The sequence below is a fragment of the Coregonus clupeaformis genome, chromosome 36 (assembly GCF_020615455.1).
Source record: "Coregonus clupeaformis isolate EN_2021a chromosome 36, ASM2061545v1, whole genome shotgun sequence".
NCBI lineage: Eukaryota > Metazoa > Chordata > Actinopteri > Salmoniformes > Salmonidae > Coregonus > Coregonus clupeaformis.
In genome coordinates this window covers 12,156,850-12,167,846 of record NC_059227.1, presented here as the reverse complement: position 1 = coordinate 12,167,846, position 10,997 = coordinate 12,156,850, and positions in this window count along the sequence as shown.

Below are 10,997 nucleotides of genomic sequence, written 5' to 3'. Positions count from 1 at the left end.
TACCACTGATTGGGAGTCACACGACCAAACAAGGAAACACAACCAAATACAACACAACCAATACCAAACACAACCAAATGAACACACCCTGGCTCAAAATACACAAACCCGGAGCCAGAGCGTGACAGACAGGTTTTAGCCTGAACTCTGCTTAACCCTGATGCCGCTCCCTTCACAATGTTTGAAGAGAGACAAAAGACAGCCATGGATTGAAGTAAGAGCAAGCACTTCGACCCTAGGTCACCTAAGTCTTCTGCCTAGCAACAAAGAATAAAAAACTCTATGTTCGTGATTAACCCAGTTATATCTAATAGCCCACAAAAAAAAACCCTCACCATCTTTAAATCACGACCAATGTCATATCCCTCTTTACTCTATACCATTTGGGGAAAATCGCTGATATATGTAGGAAAAGCTAAGACTGTTTGGGAAGTGAGCAACAACATAAATTGTTCTTCCTCCTCAGAGTTCCAAATTATTTTACCATGGGCTGCCATTGCCTTCCCATAGATAAGATCACTTAATTTACCAGTATGCAGTACATAATGGAGTACCCAAGCTTTACAGCAGTCTATCATTCCCAAAAAGCTCATCATTCTTCATCTATTTCTGGACAGCTAGTCCCTATCTTAAATTATCCTATCCAGCTTCCTATTACTACTATCTTCCTGATCTTATTACTAAACCAATGATCTAGGCAATAGCTGTTTCGCATTAGATTGTGCCTTCCTCTGATTACTGCAGCTCATTGCATTAATTTAGTTTCAAATGCCAACTTGTTGTTTATCAAAGCCTAATAAAAATGAAATGTAAATGACAACATTTGATAATATCTCAACTTACTTCTATTCCGTAAAAGTAATCCAAGATTAGTACAATTGACTAGCAACAGGTATCTTTCATTTAGGGAAAGCTCTCTCCCTCTTCTGTTATTTTAATGTTTCAAATATCCCCCAACAAACCGTTCCATCCCACAGCATAGTAAACACCACCTATGAACTGTTGAAAATTCCCTAAATTCAACATAACAACCCTTTATAAACATCATACTGGGTGTGTTGTTTTTTATTTGAAAAACCAAATTGAAAAACAACAATCAAAGGTAGAAAGGCTCAACTTAATTTGGTAGCTCACCTTTATGACTTAAATACTGCCTAACTTCACTACTGCTCCCCCTCGCCCTGGGCAACATTCCAATGAGATAAACTAATCTCTTTCTCCTGGTTATACATTTTGTTAACCTTCAATTACCATCAGTAATCTAAAGATGGTAGTACACACAAAACATGATACAGATATCCCCAGTCCTAACCCATCAATAATTGTTTGTATCAATCTAATTCCTCATAACTAATCCATAAAACACTGAAAAATCCTAGAGTATACAATGATTATTTAATTGATTACCCTAAATCTGCTACATGTGATCTCATCTCAAATGATCCATTATCAATTATTTGATCAACCCCCTGGGAAAATCTGTCTCCCCTTCTATTGTTCCTGTTGAAGTGCTAAGTCAAAAGTAGCCAATTCAAACACCTCACAATTTGGATCAAAGGGTTCTACTCTTTCTCCCTCAAGGACTAGTCACACCTTATCTTCCTCACGCTCAAAGCTGGGAAATAGACGTCTGTTAGGCTTCTCTCTCTTTTCTTTCTTTCCTGGCTCTGTCCTGTCTGTTATTCTGCTCATGATGGATTGCATGTCTCTCTGAGGCTATTACACAATTCAGTTATTTTCCCAACATACTCTCCGTGATCGGCCCATGGCAAAAGTGTCCTCTGGGCATCCCCTGAAACCCATTGCCCTCTAACGGCAGCCCAAACCTTACTATTCCTGTTTTGGGGTGGGTCATTCCTTCTACCGCTCTTGCCACATCCTCTGTGTTCATGGCCTGTCTGCTAAATGGCATATTATTATTAATACTGTATTTTCCCAATTTACTATTACTTTAATCATTGCAACCTGTTGCATTGATGTTTTTAAAATATAAACCTATTGTTTAATAACTTCATACTTATAACCAATGTTTATTCAATCCATCATCCAAATAGTAAAAACGATATCCCATTGTTCACGTAACGAAACCAAATTATCGTTTTAGAATTGACCAATTATTTTCATACACCACTGGTGTTACCCAACCTATACAATAAAGTAATAACCATTAGACTTCGTCAAAGAAATGCTTTTCATTCAACTATTAAAACTTCTTCTCGATCTAGTCAAGCAAGTACAACCCTTTTACCCGGGAACTACAATCATAAATTATTTTCCTTTGTCCTCAACTTAAATTATTTTCACAGCTCTATCGCCATTTCAGTTCGCTATTCAATTTCTTTAACTGTTCTCTCTGATTAGGCCCTAATTAATAAAACAAATACTTGCTATCGTTGATAAGCATACATTTTTTATATTCCTATCATTTAAACTATGTACTGTCTCCCCCCCCCCCACCCCCCCTCCCCGCTCCTTCCTACACAACGGGGGAGGCGGGGGAACCTGCCCTAAACATCTACCTTCTTAGGAAATAATGTAATTCGTACTTGTAACATATTTTCATAGACCTATCTAGAATACTTCTAAAGCTATTTAATTCAACTTTTAATACACGTAAAAACTCTCTCTCCCTACACCTTCTTCCAATCAACATCAACAAACCAAATACTCAGTAGTATCCGGTTATTATTCATATCAGCCGTTGAATTCACTCATACACACAGATTTCACCTTATGCCATTCAAATGCCCAACAATACATAATAGTTCAATGGAACCCTCTATTGGCTCTCTACTATTTATACCTTACTTCTATAACCACATTAGTTATGGTCCGATTACCCATTAAACCTTATCACATAACCTTATCACATAATCAAACAACGGCACAACCTTAAACTCATATGGGGCGGCAGGTAGCCCAGTAACCAAGAGCACCGTCTCAGCAACCGAGAGGTCGCCGGTTCCAATCCCCGAGCCGACCAGGCGAAAAATCTGCCGATGTGCCCCCGAGCAAGGCACCCAACCCCAATTGCTCCTGCAAGTCGCTCCGGACAAGAGCATCTGCTAAATGACCAAAAATGACGTACGTCTACGTTTGGGTGAGAAAGTTCATACGTATATATCGTTAGAAATATATAGGTACCTCTCAAATAATCGCTTCGTGGTGTTTTTAGCCAATTCTTAATCGACACAAATCACTTCTTCAAACATTTTACCCGTGGAACCAAAAAATAGACTGTCATTTCCCGGACATTGCCCTTTCCCTTAGCTCTGCAGTCGCGATGGTTATGACCTGTTTTGTTACAGTATTTACACGGGGCCTTACAGTCCCTGGCCAAATGTCCCTCTTTGTTACAGTTAAAGCACTTCCTCTTATCTCCTCCCCTATTCTGCTTCTCTAATTTATTACAGCTCTCTAATCTCTTCAACTCCCTGTTTTTAAATTCTCTGTGTTTACTTTCTCTAGCTCTTCCTGCTTCCAAAAGCCATACCCCTTCTCCCAAATGGATCCATAAAACATATTTATTTGATCCCTCCCTAACATATATCTTTCATCCCCCGTTAATTCTCGGACCTCTTTAGAATATTTATTCCCCATGGTAGCAAAAATAAGAAATCCCCCCCCTTTAGTAATAATTCAATCCAGAATGATTTCCTTTGGGACTTATTAATAGTGCGACTTTTGAAAATTTTTATAATCTGCTTTTGTAATCAACCATTTAAATTATTCAACCCGTAACCCAGAGTTTTTTAAGACCCCAGTTTTAAACGGATGGGACAACCATTTTTTCGCACGCGCCTTATTTTAGTCCCTTCCTTGAAACAATTATCACGTATTTCGATGGATCATTAGGTCTCACATTTATACAACCTTATACGATTTTTTGCTAACACTATCCGTAACCTAGAGGTCGTAACTGCTCCAGTTTTATGAAATAGACAGAGTTAGAGCAAATCCCCAGCTGTTTATGACTCTCGACTTGTTTCTATCTATCTCACACGACGATACTTATCCCCCCTTCCTGTTTAAGGAATACCTGGGATAGGATAAAGTAATCCTTCTACCCCTCCCTTACCCCAACCCACCCCCCAAAAAAAAAGAACAAAAAAATATAAAAAAATAAATAGTTATTATAAAAAAACTATAAAAAACACATTGTAAAGTGGTTATACCACTGGCTATAAGGTGAATGCACCAATTTGTAAGTCTGTTAAATGACGTAAATGTAAATGTATATTGTAAAGACTGTATCTCGTACAATCTCAATATTAACTAGATTATTTTGGTAATAGCTATTCACCTAGGGTCAATTCCGGACCCCCTTCCTTCCTTTATAATTCTCTTATGAGATTTTGGTAACTATTCTCTGCCCTTCACAATAATTATTATTCTCATACAAATTCAAATAATCTCACCAAAATCCATGACTAAAAATTACTGACCTCCTCCTTGCAGTCGGGATTAAATGCTTTTTCAATCTCGTTAACGTCTTTATCGTTCATAAGATTAATCACCGGCCTGTTTATAACCTTAACGTCGAAGGCCAGGACTATTCTCCACAGATGCTATCATCCGCCCGTGCACGGTTTCGGTGTCCTTAGAATGACAAAGACGTATTTTTGAGATCCGCTCGAAGGACCACTTGTCATGAGAATTTATATCTCTAATTCAACCTAAGCTTGAATCATTACCAGGGGTTGTAAGGCTCTGGTTTTAATAATAAATTATTCAAGGTCCACAACCAGCAAGAATGATCTGTATTTTTAATCATGGAGAGCTCTGGCGCCAAAAAACATACATACAGCTTTATACCCCCTGACACACAAAGGCACTTTGCTCCGCCCACCTTTAGGAGGCTGTTTTTAACCCGTTTTCTCAGTCCCCTTCACCCTGGAATGTTTAGTCCCGCCCCCCTCTGTTAGTGGGTTGCCACTACATTATAACTCTAACACCGTTCACACATTTATACTGTATTTGGGGTGAAATCCTTTAGTAATTATTCTTAAAATACAAATTAATCTATCAATATTTTGTCTCAAATCTCCAACGGCTTAAGGACGAACTCATAGGACAACTGGTAGAGTACGTTCAAAATAACTTTATTCAACATTCTGACTTGTAAAGGGACTGTTCGGTATTCTTGAATGTATTTGTTAGCGCCACGGAAGCATAAGAGGCTTGAGGGAAATGTGATCGGATATGTGCATCGACAATGTCTTAAGCTGTTTTCCAGTGTCAAAGTCATGTGTCAATTAGGCTATGTCACAAAGATATGTATCTACTTCTTTACTGTGAAGTGGTGAAATGTCATACTATTGTCATAGTAATACTGTACCTACATTGGCGTCATACCTGCATGGGAGATGACAAGTGTCTTGTTTCGCACGCTTTGTACAAAATAATAAAATGCAGGATGACAGGATCTTGGTTAGTATCTAACCGCAGCTCTACTTTATTAGCTAAACTCTGGCATGTTCATGTTCGTGTCTCCAGCAATGATGAACTGCAATGACCTACGACATGGGTGGTCGAAACTCATTACAGCACAGTGTGATATGACAGTGACATGTAACCTATATTAATTCAGTGTTAGCACATATGAATATTACATCCTGCTTCTTTTGAAAAAGAAAATGTTACACATGGTTTCCAACATTTATTTTGCATACATGTTCTGTAGTATGACTGTAGCATTATGAATACTAAATCAACATAACACTCAGCAACAATGTTTCAACATTCTGTTACTTTAGAATAACAATTTCTCAGCAACTCAGTTTTTCACTGCATCAATAAAATATGCTACATTTCAACAAATGCAATATCAAAGCTTTTCAACATTAACTGTTCAACAACAAGTGTACAGTCTGGAACACTTTTAGGGCAGCGATCTTCCTACACCCTTTGACATTTCACAGGTCAATATAGCTCTAGGCTTGACCTCTCTTCCTGACCTTGTGTGGTGTGAAGCTGAGCATGCTTCTGTGTCATTCAACAGTTATTGCATGTGTGGTGTTGCAGGTTAGTATGTTGTCTGTTGTGTGTGTGTTTAGTCCATCACGTTCTCTTTCAGGGAAACAGTTCAACTCGCCAGAGTGTTGTTATTTTGTGTTGAACAGGTGACGTCGATTGCGGTGGTACACGCTCCTGCGGTGCGGACATGATACGACCGTTCAGTGTCAGCTGGCTGGATGACGAGTGCTGGATTCCAGTTGCCATATTCCTGGATTCTGACTGACTCTCTGTAGTGCAGTGGTGGCAGTGGTCTAGCAGACCTGGCGTAGTATCTCTAGTGTTGCTGTCTCTGTGCACTTCCTTGTAGCTGACGACCTCGGGCTGTAGCTGCTAGTTGGTGTTGAGAAGGCTTGAGCGAAGTCTGCAGCTTATCAACAGCTGTGCTGGTGACATGAAGTTGTCAACTGGAGTGTTGTGGTACTCAAAGAGACTGAGGTAGGGGCCTTTCTTGTCTGTTTTTGCTTTTTTCATGAGTAATTTAGCAATCTGCACAGATTTCTCAGCAAGGCCATTACTTTGAGGGTATCCACTGAGCACGGACTGACGCCGATGTCCATGGACGTATTTTTTTGGTCTGGTCCGGTCCGGCCTTGATTTTGCCAAAACATCAGATTTGGGGTAGGGGGGATGGATCAGGGACATTAAGGAGCGGGGGAGAGGAATCAGGGGCAGTGGGGTATGGGAGAGGGGTCAGGGGCGTTAAGGAGTGGGGGAGGTGGGGTTGGTCGGGTGGTCTGGGTCTTCATGTTGACGTCGTCTGGCAGAGGGAGTGGGGGGTTAGTGGCGTTGGCCAGTGCCCATCCGGCGTAGGATAGGGGCAGGTTCGGTAGTAGTGCCCCTGCCTCCAGCACAGGTTGCAGTGTTGTGTTGATTTGCATTCTGATGTGGGGTGGTCACTTTTGCAGATTTTACAGGTGATGGCTGTACAGGCTGCGGCCAGATGGCCCAGTTGGCCACAGTTCCTGCACAGCTTGTGCATGCCGTAGTAGTGGACAGAGCCCCTGTTGTTCCCCAGGGTGATGGTGCTGGGGATGTGTTGGATTGCGCCCACTCCGGTTGGGTCTTAAAGGGATAGTTCATCTGTCATCCTCAGTGAAAGCAAGTCTGACAAGTGGTAGATCCATGCTATGTGCGCTATTTCTAGGGCTGTGACGATACCAGTATCACAATATTTCCGTGGCAAAAATGAAAACAAGAAGCAGTCCAAACTCTTTGGTCCTTTAAAAACCTGCTGTATGTAAAAGATTGTGTGCAATAGCTTGGAAAATAAATGTGACTCTGGATGACAAAATAATGATGTTTGTTCCCAACATTAAGGGTGTTTTCCTAAAGAAGTTAAATCTGCTTTGTGTTTTGTTTCCTTGCCACGATACTAACGATATTGCGATACTGGTATTGTCTCGGCCATAGCTATTTCTATGCTTCCCATCCGTAAGTTTAGCTTTGTGTCTTTTAACTTTTGGTTTTGTACTCCAGCTTCAAACAGCTGAAAATAAAAACATTGGTTATTGAAAATATATTTCACAATGGTTTAGATTGTACAATGATTTGCTACACCAGGGAGTTTCAAACCTCTCCTCAGGGGGCCCCCAGCTGTTCCATGTATTTGAACTATTCCACAGCTAGCATACTTGATTCAACTTGTCAACTAATCATCAAGCCCTTGAATAGGTGAATCATGTGAGCTAAGTCAGGGCTACAACAAAATTGTGAAATGTCTGGGGGAATCCCAGGAGAGGTTAGAAAACCATTGCGCTACACAACATTGCTTGTTTTGTTACAAACTGAAATTAGGCAAACAAATACTGAAATATCTCATTTACATAACTATTCACACCCCTGTGTCAATACATGTTAGAATCACCTTTGGCAGCGATTACAACTGTGAGTCTTTATGGGTAAGTCACCTGGATTGTACAATATTTGCACATTATTCTTAAAAAAATTATTCAAGCTCTGTCAAGTTGGTTGTTGATCATTGCTAGACAGCCATTTCCAAGTCTTGCCATAGATTTTCAAGCCAATTTAAGGCAAAACTGTAACTAGGCCACTCAGGAACATTCAATGTAACCTTGGTAAGCAACTCCATTCGGAACACCTGCTCTCTCCATGACATACACTGACCAGGTGAAAGCCATGATCCCTTATTGATGTAACCTGTTAAATCCACTTCAATCAGTATAGATGAAGGGGAGGAGACAGGTTAAAGAAAGATTTTTAAGCCTTGAGACAATTGAGACATGGATTGTGTATGTGTGCCATTCAGAGGATGAATGGGCAAGACAAAACATTTAAGTGCCTTTGAACGGGGTATGGTAGTAGGTGACAGGTGCACCGGTTTGAGTGTGTCTAGAACTGCAACGCTGCTGTGTTTCCCGTGTGTATCAAGAATGGTCCACCACCCAAAGGACATCCAGCCAACCTGACAACTGTGGGAAGCATTGGAGTCAACATGGACCAGCATCCCTTTGGAATGCTTTTGACACCTTGTAGAGTCCATGCCCCGACAAATTGAGGCTGTTCCTAGGACAAATGGGGGTGCAACTCAATATTAGGAAGGTGTTCCTAATGTTTTTTACACTAAGTGTATATTTGGCCTTGTGTTTTAGGTTATTGTCCTGCTGAAAGGTGAATTTGTCTCCCAGTGTCTGTTGGAAAGCAGACAACCAGGTTTTCCTCTAGGATTTTGCCTGTGCTTAGCTCTATTCCGTTTCTATTTATCCTAAAAAAAACTCCCTAGTCCTTGCTGATGACAAGCATACCCATAACATGATGCAGCCACCACTATGCTTGAAAATATTAAGAGTGGTACTCAGGGATGTGGTGCTTGCCACAAACATAACGCTTTGTATTCAGGACATGAAGTGAATTTCTTTGCCACATTTTTTGCAGTTTTACTTATTGCAAACAGGATGCATGTTTTGGAATATTTATATTCTATACAGGCTTCCTTCTTTTCACTCTGTCATTTAGGTTAGTATTGTGGAGTAAGTACAATGTTGTTGATCCATCCTCAGTTTTCTCCTATCACAGCCATCTGTAACTGTTTTAAAGTCACCATTGGCCTTATGGTGAAGTCCCTGAGCGGTTTGCTTCATCTCCGGCAACTGAGTTAGGAAGGATGCCTGTATCTTTGTAGTCACTGGGTGTATTGATACACCATCCAAAGTGTAATTAATAACCATGCTCAAAGGAATATTCAATGTCTACCAATAGGTGCCCTTCTTTGCGAGGCATTGGAAAACCTCCCTGTCTTTGTGGTTGAATATGTGTTTGAAATTCAGTGCTCGACTGAGGGACCTTACACACAGGGAGTTGTATGGAACTTATTATGTGACTTGTTAAGTATATTTTTTACTTCTGAACTTATTTAGGCTTGCCATAACAAAGGGGTTGAATACTTGACTCAAGACATTTCAGATTTAAATTTTTTATTCATTTTTAAACACTTCTAAAAACATAATTCCACTTTGACATTATGGGGTATAGTGTGTAGGCCAGTGACACAAAATCTCAATTTAATCCATTTAAAATTCAGGCTGTAAAACAACAAAATGTGGAAAAAGTCAAGAGGTGTGAATACTTTCTGAAGGCACTGTATGCCCAAGGTCAGATAGGGGAGAGGCGTTGTGCTTTGAGGTGTTGTTTTATTTGTTTGTTTAAAGCTAATTTTGCTGTTGGCTTGATTAATTTGAGATGGAACTAAGTTCCATGCGATCATAGCACTATATAATACTGTGTATTGCCTTGAATTCGTTCTGGATTTGGGGACTGTGAAGAGACCCCTGGTGGCTTATGTCTGTCAGAGCGATATGTACGTTGATTATACAGACAATTTGTAATTTTCAACACAATAATATTTCTCACAAAAACAAGAATTGATGCAGTCAATTTCTCCTCTACTTTGAGCCAAGAGAGACTGACATGCACACTGTTGACATTAGCCCTCTGTGTACATTGAAGGGCAAGATGTGCTGCTCTGTTCTGGGCCAGCTGCAGCTTTTCAAGGTCCTTCTTTGCAGCACTTGACCATACAGTATAACCGGTACTTGTTTGGTCGACTGTGTTGTTAAAAATGCTGAGCATCTCTTTATCACAGACAAACCTCTCCCCATCTTTACAACAATTGAATCAATATGCCTTGACCATGACAATTTAGTCTAATGTGACACCAAGAAGTTTAGTCTCCTCAACTTACTCAACAATCCCATCATTCATTACCAGATTCAGCGGAGGTCTAGAACATAGGAAATTATTTGTCCAAATACAAATGGTTTTCATTTGATATGTATATTACATATTAGGCATGTTTACATAGACAGCCCAATTCCAATTATTCGGCATATTCGATACAGATCTGTTCTTTATCCCAAAATGTCAGCAGCAAAGACCACATGGAATCAGGGGCCTCGTTAATAAATAAAAAAATGCTTAGATTTCTTACTAAATATGTGCATAAGATTGTATCTCCAAATGGGAGTATGCATGATTTATAAAATGTTTGTAAGAATGTATAGTGTAAATCACCCATAATCTTTCATTTATAAATCAGAACTGTTGGTAAAATTGAGTGTACATGCATGAGCATTGCAGCCCTGCTTGGTAAACACCCCTTACTCACCATATATGGTAACAAGTTACACCTTTATTTGCTATATAAGGTTATGGATTACGACAAGCCCTGAAGGACAACAAAGTATTGACAAAATAAGGTCATTTTCTCCACACCACCTTCATCCAGTGGCATCGTTTGAAAGACTGATTTCTCAAGAAAGATTTTATACTATTTAATACAGTTTAAATTACATTCAATGTTTCACAATGATCATAAATATTCAAATTGACGTCCGTCATGTATTAAATGTAAGATGGATTTATGGCAAGGTGATTTCAGTTTTGTTATATAAACACTGCGAGGCAATTGCAACCAACAGCAGAATTTAACGCCCAGTTGTGTTAGTGCAGGGGTATATTCATTA